Source organism: Ornithorhynchus anatinus, chromosome 2 (genome assembly GCF_004115215.2).
Source record: "Ornithorhynchus anatinus isolate Pmale09 chromosome 2, mOrnAna1.pri.v4, whole genome shotgun sequence".
In the NCBI taxonomy this organism is placed as follows: domain Eukaryota; kingdom Metazoa; phylum Chordata; class Mammalia; order Monotremata; family Ornithorhynchidae; genus Ornithorhynchus; species Ornithorhynchus anatinus.
The window spans coordinates 106,000,396-106,016,684 of NC_041729.1; the positions used below are offsets into that span (position 1 = coordinate 106,000,396).

Genomic DNA, 16,289 nt, shown 5'->3' on the forward strand with positions numbered 1-16,289 from the left:
GATCACAGAAGGAGAAGACATTCCCGGTGATCTGAAACATCTTCAGTTGGGAGATCTGAGAGAAACAGCTGCAAACATGCTTACTGGCTGTGAGCCAATCCACTAGTTGATTGGTTTCTCTAGACTGTAAGCTCATTGTGAGCAAGGAACGTGTCTATCATCTCTGTTATATTGCACTCTCCCAAGGGTTTAGGTCAGTGCTCTGCACACAGTAAGCCCTCAGTAGATACCAATGATTTATTGACTGATCGATTGATCCTCCCTTTCACCCACTGGAGTGGGGCCAGACTAATTAAGGCCGTGGGCCAGACCGGGGGGAACAGTCAGCTTCAAGATGAGATTTCTCCGGAAATGAAGTGTTTTGCTTAGCTTCCTCCTGAGGCACCTGGGCTTTGAGAAAGAGCTTGGGTCTGGGAGTCAAAGGGCTTGGATTCTATTCTGACCCCCATACTACTCCCCTGTGTGACTTTGGACACTTTACTTCTCTGCCACTCATTTTACAAAGACAGCAGAGTAGCCTTATGGAAGAACCTCTTGGGAGTGCTTGGGAGTCTGGGGATCTGGGTTCTAATTCCAGGTACATCATTCTAATCCCAGCTCTTCCACTTGGCTGTTGTGTGGCCCTGGGCAACTTACTTCTCTCCTCTGTGCCTCAGTATCCTTATCTATAAAATCAATCAATCAATCAGTGGAATTCACTGAGCCCGTGCTGTGTGCAAAGCATTGTACTTAGAGCTTGGGTGAGCATAATACAGCGGTGTCAATTGGTAGAAATGTTCCCTGCTTACTAGGATCTTAGAGTCTAGATGGGGAGGCAGATATTAAAATAAACCATGGGTATGTACATAAGAGCATTTCCCTCTCAGGGTCACAACTGGAGAGTTTCCAGTGCTCTACCAGTCTCGATTACGGGAGGGAGAGTCAAGCAGAGGCCTGTCCATTCCATTCCTAGCTTGACCAATGGCTAGCGAGTGGAAGGCAATCTGCTACAAGTAAATCGGGCAATCTGGCAATCTGCCACTGGGCAACAGTGGCACGGGAGAGACTCGAGGGTGGCGACTCAAGTTTACTGCATGGAAGGAGGCAGTGGTAAACCACTTCTGGATTGTTACCAAGAAAACTCTCTGGATACACTACCAGAATGATTGCAGATGGAGGTGTGGTTTTCTGGGAGAGATGTGTCCATGGTGTCCCTTTAGGTCAGAGACAACTCGACAGCACAGGACAAGACATAAGTACATTAATGTGAATGTAAATGCGTATGTAAAATGGGGATTAAATACCTTTTATCCTTCAGTCTTAGGCTGTGAGAGCCTCATGAGAAATAGGGACTGTGTCCAGCCTGATTATCTTGTATATACAAGATAATAATACAAATATCATTATTATTATTTCCTCATCAATAAATTGGGAGCTCATCCTCTAGACTGTGAGCTAGTTGTGGACAGGAATGTGTCTGTTGGTTGTTATAATGAACTCCCCCAAGCACTTAGTATAGTGCTTTGCACACAGTAAGCACTCAATGAATGCGACTGAATGAATTGAATGAACATGACACTATCTGCCTTTAGACCTTTTAGACCTCTTGTGAAGGTGAAATGAGATAAGCGATGTGAAAGCACTTTGGAGAAACAGAAATGTTGCACAAATTCAAGGTATTCCTTGGCATCCTGATGTTCAGTGGCATGGCCATCGATTCTTGACTACGGAGTTTTACCTGAGGAAAGGGATGGAGAAAATCTGGGAGGAATTTTTCAAGAACTGATGCAACTTTTTGAACCCACTTGCAAGAGGCTGTCTGAAATTCTAATTTTAAATCCTGAAGTAAAAAGAACGAGGCGGACGGGAGGAAGAGAGACGGCAACTATTATCGAATATAATAATGTGTCCCATATGACTTGATACAAAGAAATCAGATCTCGTCGTTGGAGTTTTATTGCTGAAGGAGAGGAGGGGGAGGCGTGGTAGATGCAGAGAAAGAATTAGAAATCATCAGGTTTGTCAGGTTTGAATAAATGTATCCATGTTACAATTTTGTCTCTCGACTCTTTAATTTCGTTCAAAACTGATTAAAATAAAATAAAGCACGTTAAAACATAATTACTAGAGACAAATAAATGTGGGCACTTCGGATCTGTTAATGGTGAGTTGAGAATATTTTGAAAGCAGAGAAGTGACAGGAAATAGGCGGAGGCTGAGAAAAACTGTCAGTGTTTTTTGCATGTGAAAGTTTGTAATTTTCTTTATTTACATAAACACCGCTGTCAGTATTTGCTAACAATTTTACTAAAGAGATTCACTCCCTCTCTGCCAGTTCTGTTAGTCTATAACATGACAGAGCAGTTGGAGTAGGGGAATTTTAAAACTGCATTTCTGTGCACCCTAGGGAAGAGACAATCTCAGGCCTGTTCAAATCAATCAGTCAATCAGTCAATAATATTTAGGGATGTATCAATCAGTCATTTGTAGAGCACTGTTCTGTTCTTGGGAGATTATGATAGTGTTAGACACAAAATAACACAGATTTTTTTTTTTACGGTATTTGTTAAGCGCTTACTATGTGCCAGGCACGGTACTAAGCACTGAGGTAGTTACAAGCAAATGAGGATGGATGTAGTCCCTGTCCCACGTGGGGCTCATAGACTTAATCTCCATTTTACAGGTGAGGTAACTGAGGCACAGAGAAGTGAAATGACCCTCCCAAGGTCACACAGCAGACAAGCGGCAGAGCTGGGATTAGAGCCCAGGTCCTCAGACTCCCGTCCTGGGCTCTTTCCACTACGCCACGATGCTTCTCGCGATGGGTGGAAGAAGAGAAAGGAAAGATACAGATGTGTGTGAGGAAAGGCTTAAATAATTGGATGGTGTAAATCCATTTGTACAAAAAGTGTTTTGGGTAGTTGTGAGGGCCTAAGTGCAAGGGAGCACAAATATGCTGAGGTGGAATTAATAGGCCATAAACGGAGAAGAAGAAAACTTAAGCAAAAATTAATTGATACAAATTAATCAGGTTGGCCACAGTCCCCATCCCACGTGGGGCTCACATTCTCCCTTCCCCTCCGCAGCCAAGTTAGAGGAGAAGCAAATTTGGGGGATCTTCGGCTGCTGCTCCTCTATCTCGGGGCTGGGAGTCCTATTTTTTTTCTTTAATGGTATTTGTTAAACATTTACTATGTGCCAGGCACTGTACTAAGCCCTAGGGTAGATACAACATGTGAGGATGGACACAGTCTCTGTCCCACAGGGGGCTCACAGTCTAAATACTTATTTTACAGTGAAGTAGCTGAGTCCCAGTGAAGTGAATCGATTTGCCCAAGGTCACACAGCAGGCAAGTGGTGGAGCTAGAATTAGAATCCAGGTCCTCTGACTCCCAGGCCTGTGCTCTATCCACTAGGCCACGATGAGTCCTCATGGCGGCCTGGCTTTCCCCTGGCTCATGTAGGTCTTACAGGTCATTGCTGTGGCTGGGATGAGGGCAGGTGGTTTCTAGACAGGGATGGCCCAGGGAGAGGGATCACAGAGGTGGTCGCAAGAGATGTAGAGATGACCACAGATCCACTCCCACAGCCTGTTCCATCTCCAGCCTGTCCGTGAAGAACTAAGTGAATCACCAGCCTGGCTGTCAGGGAAATCTGAATCTCATCGAGACAATGGCCGGCCTGTCCTCCCCTCGATGGGCCCTGCTGTAATAATAATTATGGTTTTGGGTAAGTGCTTACTATGCGTCAAGCACTGCTCTAGTCAATCGGTTATATTTATTAAGCACTTACTGTACTAAGTACTGGAGTAGATAAAGTTAATCAGGTCTCACATAGTACTCACAGTTGAAGTAGGAGAAAGAGCAGGTATTGACAAGTGGCTCTGCCCAAGGTCAAGTCACTTCACTTCTCTGTGCCTCAGTTTCTTCATCTGTAAAATGGGGATTAACATTGTGAGTCCATGGTACTGAGTCCAAACTAATTAGGTTGTATCTACTCCAGGGCTTAGCACAGTGTCTGACACATAGTAAACTCTTAACAAATGCCTTAAAAAAATAGGAGGGAGAACAAGTATTGAGTCCCTGTTTTACAGTGGAGGTAACTGAGGGACAAAGAAGCAAAGTGACTTGCTCAAGGTCACACATTAGGAAAGAGCTGGGATTAGAACCCAGGTCCTCTGACTCCCAGTTCACTGCTCTTTTCACTAGGCCACGCTGCTTTCAAGATGCTCATCCTTGCTCCCCACTCCCCTATGCCCTTTTGGGGTTTCCTATTGCTTATAATTCCAGGTCCAGCTCCTGTTCAAGTGGGTTAAAATGCATTTAGCCTTAGGGGAATCCAGAGGTGAGAAACAGAAATTAAAAAGGGCCAATTAATATGCTTTAATTGGATGCATAAAAAATAAAGCTATGGATGCACTCAAGATGAATTCTTATGCATATTTCAGCCAGATGAACCTTACTGCTCCAACCCTTGTTATTTTGTTCTGATAAATTCGGAAATTGAGATTGAAAGGATTAGGCTTGAATTGCTTGACTGTGAGGCGACATTGGTGTGTGTGTGTGTGTGTTTCTGTATAAATGCATACAGATATATAAATATAAATATGTAAATAAACATGTCAGTGAGAGACTGAGACTCACGCTGAGTTCTGTGCAAAAGCTTTAAAGGCTTAATTCTTCTTCCCACATCTGGTGCTTGATACAAGAGGAAAACCTTTAGATGAGAGCAATGAATTTTTCAGAGAATTTCTCAGGAGTTTTTAAAATGTCCTTTGTCATGAACAGCTTGTCAAAGACTTTGCAGAAGGACTCTAAAAACTTGGATACAAGCAGTCTTGAATAATACAAAATGCTTCTCCACTGGAAAAGGAATTTACAGCCCAAACTGAAGTGGTCGAAAACCCATGCACTCTCATTGGATTTATTTCCGCTGCTCAGTGTCTCTTTGCTTCATCGGAACCTGCTTTGGTCTACTATGGGGTTAATTTGTGGCTAACTGGGAGGGAGCTGGAATGCAGGAGGGTGGAAAGTTGATTTGCAGGTTTGCAATGATGGAAAATGGAGATGAGAGGAGAAGCCTCCCAAATCAGTCATTTCCACTTTTTTAAAATATTTTCTTTCACCTCAGTTCTTTGTAGGAAATTGTTGTCTCAACAGGAAAAGAAAATCAGAGGCTGGAAGTCCCATTAATCAATCAATGGCATTTATTGAGTGCCTATTGTGTGCAGAGCACCGTACTAAGCACTTGGAAAAGTACAATAGGACACAGAAGGTAGAAGCAATCTATGCCCATAAAGAGATTAAGGTTTTTTTTATGGTGTCTGAAGCAGCGTGGCTCAGTGGAAAGAGCCCAGGCTTGGGAGCCAGAGGTCACGGGTTCGAATCCCAGCTCTGCCACTTGTCAGTTGTGTGACTGTGGGCAAGTCACTTAACTTCTCTGTGCCTCAGCTCCCTCATCTGTATAATGAGGATTAAGAGTGTGAGCCTCACGAGGGACAACCTGATGACACTGTATCTACCCCAGCGCTTAGAACAGTGCTCTGCACATAGTAAGCCCTTAACAAATACCAACATTATTTACTACGTTTCAAGCACTATCCTAAGCACTGGGGTAGATACAAGTTAATCAGATTGGAGACAGTCCCTGTCCCACAAGGGGCTCACAGACAAAGTAGGAGGCATGTGACTACCAACTCTGTTGCATTAAACTCTCCCAAGTGCTTACTACAGTGCTCCGCACAAAGTAAGCAAAGGATCAAAATACGAACTGGGGATCTTTCCTCACTAAGCCTGGTGGAAGCAGCAGAAGCAACAGGGCCTGGTGGGCAGAGCATGAGCCTGGGAATCGGAAGGACCTGGGTTCTAATGCTGACTCCGTCGCTTTTCTTCTATATGAACTGGGGCAAGTCACTTCACTTCTCTGTCCTTTAGTTACCTCATCTGTAAAATGGGGACTAATACTGTGAGTGCCCTTGTGGGACATGGACTGTGTCCAATCTGATAAATTTCTACCTACCCTAGGGCTTAACACAATGCGACCTGGAGTTTTACATAGGGGCAGATGGCCTTATAGTCAGTCAGTCATTCTGTCAGTCATATTTACTGAGCACTTACTGTATGCAGAACACTGTTCTAAGCCCTTGGGAGAGTACAGTATAACAATAGACAGGGACAATTCCTGCCCACAGTGAGCTTACAGTCTAGTAGGGGAGATAGACATTAATATAAATAAATGAATTACAGATATCTACATATGTGCTGTGGGGCTGGGAGGGGGATAGAACAAAGGGAGCAAGTCAGGATGATGTAGAAGGGAGTGGGAAAAAAGGAAAGGAGGGCTTAGTCAGGGAAGACCTCTTGGAAGAGTAGCATTCCCGTGGCCGTCATGGATTCTGTGAGAGATGCCCCATCCATTTGCTGAACATCTACCATGTCACTGCAGTTCCTTCCCTTTGACTCTGATATAGGATGCTGTTTTGTTTTTATCCGGTGTGAGGTTCAGCATGATGGGATTTACAATGCTCCAGAGCTGAGAGTCAAAACCTACCTATGCTGGGCAGCAGTGGTATGGGAGAGAGTCAAGGTGGAGACTCAAGCTTTCTGCACCGGAAGCAATGGTAAACTACTTCCATATTTTGACAAAGAAAACCCTATGGATCCACTACGAGAATGAGTGCAGATGGAGATGGGGCATAAAGGGAGAGATGTGACCATGACATCGCTATGGGTCGGAGACGACTCCACAGCAAAAGACAAGAGAAGAGCTGAGAGTCAGCCCCCTGCCTCCGGGCAGATGAATACCGACTCCTTCTGGGACAGAATCGACACAGTTGGACCAGTGAGACAGGTTATTATTCCAATCGCATGCAAAAGCAACAAGATAACAACATGATCCTCAGAAATGGGTACGAATTCTGCCTCTACCACTTGTCTGCTGGGTGATCTTGAGCAAGTCAGTTAACTTCTCTGGTTCTCAGTTACCTCATCTGCAAAATGGGGATTAAGACTGTGAGCCCCATGTTGGACAGGGACTGTGACCAACCTGATTAGTTTGTATCTACCCTAGTTCTTAGTACAATGCCAGATGCGGAATAAGCTCTTAACAAATACCATTAAAAAACGATCTTTGCGTTCTCAAAATTCCAAGTATCAAAATGCACAGAATGCTTTCTGAAAAGGTGATTGGATTCTGTGTTTCTCAAACTTAGGGCCACAGTGCAGTGGGTGCCCAAACCTAGGTGCCGTGTTCTGCGCAATGACGTTCCGATTAACAGATCCACTAAGGCCAGTTCCTAAAGGACTTTTACTGTCAGTTGCATTGAGGCCTTGGAGGTTTCTTCACAGTTGATTAATTTCCTCCACTACGCTGTAAGCTTCTTGAGGCCAGATGGGGTCAACCAACTGTGTGATATTGTACTCTCCCAAGTGCTAAAGCTCTGCGCATGGCGGGTAGGTGCTTAATGAATACCATCAATTGATACACTCTCCTCCTTGTAGTCCTGCACCTGCCCCTGGAGCCTATATTCCTTCTTAAAACACCCACTGAGGATATCTCAGCTCCCGTAGCCATATCTGCCTCGGCAGGTCTTGCAGAGTGTGGAAGGGAGGGGACGTTGTCTAGTGAAAAAAGCAGGGGACCCGGCTTCAGGAGTCCTGGTTTCTAATCTCAGCTATGTCACCTCTCTGCTGTGCCACCTCAGGCAAGTCATTTAACTTCTCTGGGCCTCAGTTTCCTTTTGCATAAAATGGTAAAACACTATTGGGTACTAAGTACTTGGGAGAGTACGATACAAGAGTTGGTAGATACGTTCCCTGCCTGAATGAGCTTACAGTCTCTTAGATGGTGAGCCCCATATGGGATTGGGACCGTGTCCAACTTTGAGTATATTGATTTGCCCAAATTCTGAGCAGCCGAGCACAGTATTGGTATAGAGTAAGTGTGTTCAGTGATATTCGTTAAGCCTTTCCTATGTGTCAAACACCGTTCTAAGCTGCTGGGGTAGGTACAAGTCAGTTAGGTCAGACACAGTCCCCGTCCCACATGGGGCTCATGGTCTTAAGTGGGAGAGAGAACAGATATTGAATCCCCATTGTGCAGTTGAGGAAACTGAGGCACAGAGAAGTTAAGTGATTTGTCTAAGATCACACAGCTAGTAATTGGCAGATCCAGGATTAGAACCCAGGTCTTTTGACTCCCAGGCCCATGCTCTTTCCATTAGGCCACTTTGCTTCCCTGAAGAAAATGCTTAATAAATAATATCTCTAATATTGTTATCATAGGCAGTGTCTGCCTTCTGTGACTGCAAAGTCAGGTGGTGGAGGCTGGACTGAGGTCAAATAGAATAGAAATGGCTGTGGCAGTGGAGGAAGAGGAATACAAAGAGGAAGAGGATGAGAAGGAGGAACTGGAGGAGATGGAAAAGGAAGAAGCAGAAGAGAAGGAGGAGATGAATAGCGCTCAGCATACAGTAAGCACTCAATAAATACTGCTTACTGATTGAAGAGGAGGAAAAGGAAGAAGTAGAGTAGAAGAAAGTGGAGGAGAAGGGAGAGGTGAGATTTAGGCTTTTCCCCCCCTTCTTCCTCCTCCTCCTCCTCCTCCTCCTCTTCTTCCACCTCCCTAACAAGTACTCAGAATTGCAGCCTGAAAACTTTTTTAATGTCTTTATCTGGGGAAGCTGATTGTCAGGCTTTATGGCTTGGGTATATCCGTTGGGTCTGGGAGAAACCAGAGCTTCCCAAGGAAGAAAAACTTTGATTCTAAAAGGAAATTCTGTCTCCTTTCTTTGAGGTTTACTGGTCTGTTTGTAAATCATGTCTATGAATTTCATTTTAAAATTACTGGATGGCTGGCTTTGAGAGGTGACTGGGGATGGATAAAACAGCTGAGACCTGGACTTAAGAGATCCATAGGATAAATAACAGAATGGTCAGTTTGTTTCTGCACCTGTTCTCTCTCCTGCCTTTCTTCTCTTGGTTCCCTTGGCTCCTTTTTGCTTTGGGGGCTTTCTGGTGTCTGCTCCCCTGTGACATTGATAATAATAATAATGAAAATAGTAATAGTTGCATTTGTTAAGCACATACTATGTACCAAGCACTGTGGTAGATCCAGTACAGACAAATTGGACACAGTCTCTGTCCCATAGAGGACTCACAGTCTAAAAATGAGGGAAAACAGATAAATGAATCCCCATTTTACAGATGAAGAAAGTGAGGCACAGAGAACTTCAGTCGCTCGCCAAGGACACCCAGCGGGCAATTGCCGAGCCGGGATTAGAAGTAGGCCGTGATGGTTCTCCCTTGTGATATGTTTGTGCTTGAGTTACTGTCATTCTAAGTGTCTTTCTCTCTGCTCGACTTGGTATTTCCAAAGTTATAGGGGAGCATGTCTTTCATGGTGTTTTGGTGTGTGCCTGTGGCTACTTATTCAGGAGGGGGAGTGTCCCTCGGTATTGTGTCCATGAATGTCGGTGTCTCTGAAAGTGTTTCCCCATGAAATTGAGGGTGTCCCTTGTTTATATCTGTGTCTTTGTGTATTCATCTACAGGGGGGCCAGGATTCCCTCCAAGATCAGGCTGGTGGTCATTCATCCAGTCATTCATTTATTTAATTGTAATTATTGAATGCTTACTGTGTGCAGAGCACTGTACTAAGCACTTGGGAAAGTACAAACCAACAATAAACAGCCCTGGAAGACCTGCTTGGGGTGCTGGAAAGGTGTCACCCTGGGCTTAGTGAACTAAACGCCTTTCTCAGCCCCACAGCCCTTAGGTACATATCTGTAATTTATTTATATTAATGTCCATCTCCCCCTCTAGACCATCAGCTCTTTTTGGGCAGGAAACATATCTACTCTGTTGTGTTGCACTCTCCCAAGCACTTAGTACACTTAGTACTTAGCACTTAGTACTTAGGCTGTTCTGCGCACTCTAAACTGGGTTCTAATCCCAGCTCTGAAACTTGCTTTCTGTGTGACCTTGGGCAAGTCACTTAACTTTGTGCCTCATTTGCAGAATGAGGATTCAATACCTGTTCTCCCTCCTACTTATTCTGTGACATCCACGTGAGACCTGATTATCTTGTATCTATCCCAGTGCTTAGAAAAGTGCTAACAACAACAATAATAATAATAAATAAAACTCCCATTTCTCCATGACCTCAATAGGCAGAGGAGGATCATCCTCCAAACAAATGACCCTTCTCCCAGATGCCCAGATTCTGTGACCCTAAGGAGCAGGCCCTGCATCTAGAATTGCATTTCGCCATGAAGCTCTTGGCTGGATGTCAGTCAGTGTGTTTTGGAACCCAGATCCTGCCATGGCTGCAAACCCTTGGAGTCACAGCAACCAGAGGGACCAGTCTACCATCTCCTGGAAGAGATTTAGAATGAAATCAACATTAAAAATTTCCCCAAAAAGTTCCAGGACCGCTGTGCCTTCCCCATCTTTGTCAACACCCCCCTGGGTTTTTGGTGTCACAATGTTGTAGTGATCCTTGTACATTAGTGTGGCTCAGTGGAAAGAGCACGGGCTGGGCGGTCAGAGGTCATGGGTTCAAATCCCGGCTCTACCCCTTGTCAGCTGTGTGACTTTGGGCAAGTCCCTACACTTCTCTGTGCCTCAGTTACCTCATCTGTAAAATGGGCATGAAGACTGTGAGCCCCACTTGGGACAACCTGAGCACCTTGTATCCCCCCAGTGCTTAGAACAGTGCTTTGCACATAGTAAGCACTTAACAAATGCCATCATTATTCAAGCGCTTAGTACAGTGCTCTGCACATTGTAAGTGCTCAATAAATACGATTGAATGAATGACTTTGCCAGGACTATTACAGATGCCATCTGCTGATTGCTTGATGAAGCATCACACTCAAACACGCTCTCAGAAAAGCTAGAGATGAAAAGTTAGTGGGGCTGAGGTCATCATTTTATCATCATCATCATCAGTGGTATTTACTGAGCACTTGCCATGTGTGGAGCACCATATTTAAGTGCTTGGAAGAGTTCATCAGAAATGTAAGACACAGCACCTAACCTCTAGGGTCTTATAAGATAATAGGGGAAAAAGGTCAACCAGTCAACCAATGGATGGTATCTCTTGAGTGCTTACTGTATGTAAAGATGTACTAAGTATCTAGGAAAGCATAATAACAACGGAGTTGATAGGTATGTTCCCTGCCCACAAGGGAGGGACAGACATTAAAATTAATTATGGGTATCATTCAAACGATCGATCATATTTATTGAGTGCTTGCTGTATGCATAGTGTGTACTAAGTGCTTGAGAGAGAGTAATAATAGTAATAATAACTATGGTACTTGTTAAGCACTTACTTTGTGCCAAGTACTGTTCTAAGCGCGGGGGTAGATACAAGTTAATCAGGTCGGACACAGCCCCTGCCCCATATGGGGCAAGCAGCAGACGGAGAAGCAGCATGGCTTAGTGGAAAGAGTACGGGCTTTGGAGTCAGGGCTCATGAGTTCGAATCCCAGCTCTGCCATTTGTCAGCTGTGTGACTGTGGGCAAGTCACTTAACTTCTCTGTGCCTCAGTTCCCTCGTCTGTAAAATGGGGATTAAGACTGTGAGCCCACGTGGGACAACCTGATTCCCCTGTGTCTACCCCAGCGCTTAGAACAGTGCTCGGCACATAGTAAGCGCTTAACAAATACCAACATTATTATTATTATTATATGGGGCTCACAGTCTTAATCTCCATTTTACAGATGAGGAAACTGAGGTCCAGAGAAGTTAAGTGACTTGCCCAAGGTCACACAGCAGACAGACTCCAAGGCAGGATTAGAATCTAGGTCCTTCTGATTCCCAGGCCTGTGCTCTATCCTTTAAGCCATGCTGCTTCTCAATAGACAACAGAGTTGATAAACATATCCCCTACCCCCAATGAACTTGCAGTTTAAAAGAGGAGACCGACATTAATATAAATAAATGAATTACAGGCATGCAAGTAAGCCTTGAAGGAGGGGTGAATATCAAGTACTTATAGGGAACAAATCCAAATGCAAGAGTTATGTAGAATAGAGAGGGAGTAGGGTAATAATAATAATGGTATTTGTTAAACACTGTGCAGAGCACTGTTCTAAGCGCTGGGGTAGATATAGGTAATCAGGTTGTCCCATGTGAGGCTCACAGTCTTAATCCCCATTTTACAGATGAGGGAACTGAGGCACAGAGAAGTTAAGTGATTTGCTCACAGTCACACAGCTGCCAAGTGGCAAAGCCGGGATTTGAACCCATGACCTCTGACTCCCAAGCCCGTGCTCTTTCCACTGAGCTATGCTGCTTCTCTAAAGGACTTAGTAAGGAAAATGAGGAGCTGTGATTTGAATAAGGTTTTGAAGGTGGGAGGATTAGAGGTAATAATAATAATAATGTTGGTATTTGTTAAGCGCTTACTAGGTGCCGAGCACTGTTCTAAGAGCTGGGGGAGATACAGGGTAATCAGGTTGTCCCATGTGGGGCTCACACACTTTTAATCCCCATTTTACAGATGAGGGAACTGAGGCACAGAGAAGTTAAGTGACTTGCCCACAGTCACACAGCTGACAAGTGGCAGAACCGGGAGTCGAACTCATGACCCCTGACTCCGAAGCCCAGGCTCTTTCCACTGAGCCACACTGCTGCAGGATGTGAGGGAGGAGGGAGGGAGGGAGGTTGAGAGGAAGGGCTGATGGTGAGAGAGATGATAGCAAGAAATAGTGAGGAGGTTAGCCTTAGAAAAGAGAAGCGTGTGGACTGGGTAGTAATAGGAAATCTGTGAGGTAAGATAGGAGTGGGCAAGGTGATTAAGTGCTTTAAAGTTAATGGTAAGGAGCTTCTGCTGGATGTAGAGGTGGATGGGCAACCACTGGAGGTTCTTGAAGAGTAGGGAAACATGAACTGAGTGTTTTTTTCAGAAAAATGATCTGAGCAGCAGAGTGGGTTATAGTGAGGAGGGAAAGGAGGCAGGGAGATCAGCAAGGAGACTGATGTAATAGACAAGGTAGGATATGAGAAGACTTTGGATCATCATAATAGCAGTTTGGATGGAGAGGAAAGGGTGGATTTTAGTGATGTGAAGGCACAACTGACAGGATTTAGTAAAAGATTGAATATGTGGGTTGAATGAAAGAGATGAGTTGAGGATAACACCAAGGTTACGGGCTTGCCGGGAGGACGGTGATGCTGTCTACAGTGATGGGCTGTCTACAGTGATGGGAAAATCAGGAGGAGGACAGTAGGAAAGTCACGTCGAAAGATAAGGAGTTCTATTTTGGACATGTTAAGTTTGAGTTGTCCATGGATATCCCAGTAGATCTGTCCTGAAGGCAGGAGGAAATGCGAGATTACAGAGAAGGAGGGCAATCAGGCCTGGAGATATAGATTTGGGAAGCATCTGTGAGAAAGGTAAGCACAAATAGTGGGAGCAAGAGGTATAGATGCAAGGATAGAACAAATAGTAGTAGCACAAAAAGGTCAGCATAAAATAGCTGAATAAATAATTGAATGTATCCATTTACATGCTGAGGATGGGTTTAAATACATATGAGCAAAGGGTGACTGTCAGTAAATACTAAGCACTTAGTAAATATTACAAGGCTTGTCATTACTAAGTCAGGGGGTGACTTTGGGGCTGACCCCAACACCTTGGGGATTTGGAAAATAATTGCGGTGACTTCTTGGAGCAAATGGGATTTTGAGGAAGCTTCAAAGATGGGGAGAGCTGATATCTGGGTTTATGGGACACTCACATTTATGGGATGAATGGTGGGATTAGAGCCAGTGAATAAAATTCAGAAGGAAATGGGCCATACCTGAAAGAAGTTATAGGATATAAAAATACGGAAGTTTTTAGATTAGGAGAGACTTGAGCTTGTTGGAAGATAGAAGGAAAGGAGGCAATGGAGATTGAAGATAACAGCAAGAGAGGGGAAAAAAGTGGGACCTATTTCAGTGAAGAGGTGAGAAGAGATGTGGTGAGAGGCAAAGATTAAGGGGATGGATTTTTTTGGTGTTTACTAAGTACTTACTATGTTCCAGGCACTGTACTAAGCAGTGGGGTATATGCAAGCTGATCAAGTTGGACACAGTCCATGCCGCACATGGGGCTCACAGTCTTAAACCCCATTTTATAGATGAGGTATCTGTGTCAAAGAGAAGTTAAGTGACTTGCCCGAAGTCATACAGCAGACAAGTGGTGGTGCCAGGATTAGAACCCAGGTCCTTCTGAATCCTGGGCCCGGAATCTATTCTGTAGCCACACTGCTGGAGAGTAGATAGGAGGCTACTTAAGAAAGCATTGAGGAAGAAGGGAAAGAGGAGGAGGAGACAGAATATTGGCAAGTTCTTTAGCTGTTTTCAATGGGTCCTCCTCCTTAGCATAAGGAAACAAACTGTTTCTTTTTTCAGTCAGTCAATCAATAGTATTTATTGAGCTCTTACTGTGTGCAGAGCACTGTACTAAGTGCTTGAGAAATTACAATACAATAGAATTGGTAGATGTATTCCTTGCGCACAAACAATGTATAGTCCAGTTGCCTGAGGTTTATCTCTACATGCAATATGGGTGGGGAATGTGTGGACAGGGAATGTGTATTATTATATTGTACTCTCCCAAGTGCTCAATACAGTGCTCTGCACACAGTAAGCCCTCAATAAATAAGACTGAATGAATGAATGAAGGAAAATCTGCAAATTGTCTTGTACATTCCCCAGTGCTTAATATAATGTACTGCACATAGAAAGTGCTCAATAAATGCCACTGATTAGTGTAAAGTGACTCCTGATCATAAAGGCCCATCTCCTCCAAGTAGCCTTCCCTGATTAAGCCTTCCTCTCCTCTTCTCCCACTCCCTTCTGCACCACTCTTATGTTCTGCTTCATTCATCCTCCCTCCTATCCCCAGAGCAATATGTGTATATCTGTTATTTATTTATTTATTTATTTATTTATTTATTTATTTATTTGTTTTATTTATTTATTTATTCATCTACTTATTCATTTCATTGTTTATATTCATGTCTGTCTCCCCCTCTAGATTGTGAGCTCATTGTGGGCAGGAATGTATCTGTTTGTCATTATATTGTACCCTCCCAAGTGCAGTGCTTTGCACAGTAAGAGCTCAATAAATATGATTGAATGAATGAATGAATATCACCTGTGGATAAATAGTGGGGAATGGAGAATGGAAGGTGCTATTCTTTGCAACTCTCTGGAAATTTCAGCAAGTCTGGTGATTTTGACTTCCTATGTTAATAGCCTTCTGCACCATCCCAGGCAGAATTCGGTTGTTGGGAGCTGAGCTAAGAAGACTGGCAAGTGGGGTTAATCGCTGTGAACAATGATTGTGAGCGCTCAGAACTTCCATTAGAGCAAAATTTAATGGGTGCGGAACACATAGATGTTATAGAAATTCTAGAAAAGGTCAGAGCAGGGAGCCCACAGACCCATGAAATGAGAGGCAGTAGTACCTACGAGCCATTATCATACCTCCGTTTTCTTGACCTAGTAAAACTCGTAAAACCTCATAAAACTCATAAGCTTCTGACGAATCTTGTTACGGTCTGGGAGCTCCCGTTGCCTGGAGCTGCCCATGGCTGCAGGCTTTCCCTCTGGGCCCGGATTAAAAGGACCAAGACTAGTTGGTGACCTGGGTTGGGGGTCACTTGCTTTTGTCTGGAGGGGGATTAATAATAATAGCAATAATAATGATGATGATGATTATTACTAAGTGCCACTGAGTCGTTTCTGATTCATAGTGACTCTGTGCTTTCTCAGAACATCCTGTCCTCTGCCATAATCCACAGCCTTTCAAATTCATTCATTCATTCATTCATTCATTTAATCGTATTTATCGAGCACTTACTGTGTGTAGAGCACATTATGAAGTACTTGGAAAGTACAATTCGGCAACAGAGACAATCGCTACCCAACAATGGGCTCACAGTCTAGAGGGAGAGACAGTCAACAAAACAAAACAAGTAGACAGGCATCAATAACATCAAAATAGATAAATAGAATGATAGATACATATACATCATTAATAAAATAAAATAATAAATATGTACAAATATGCACAAATGCTGTTAGGTGGTGGAGGGGCTAGACCAGAGAGAAGGAGTAGGAGTGATAGGGAGGGGAGGGGGAGCAGAGGAAAAGGAAGGGCTCAGTCTCGGAAGGCCTCCTGGAGGAGGTGAGCTCTCAGTAGAGTTTTGAAGGGGCAAGAGAGATAGTTTGGTGGATGTGAGGAGGGAGGGCATTCAAAGTCAGAGGTAGGATGTGGGCCAGGGGTCAAAGGCGGAACAGGCGAGAACG

General features: G+C 44.0%; 1 non-coding gene across 1 annotated transcript; it reads left to right on the top strand.

Moving 5' to 3' along the window:
* Positions 1-856: 856 nt before the first annotated feature.
* On the top strand, positions 857-994 carry LOC114809556. Its single transcript, XR_003757332.1, has one exon. It is a non-coding gene; the product is annotated as a small nucleolar RNA SNORA7 (small nucleolar RNA).
* Positions 995-16,289: the final 15,295 nt, after the last annotated feature.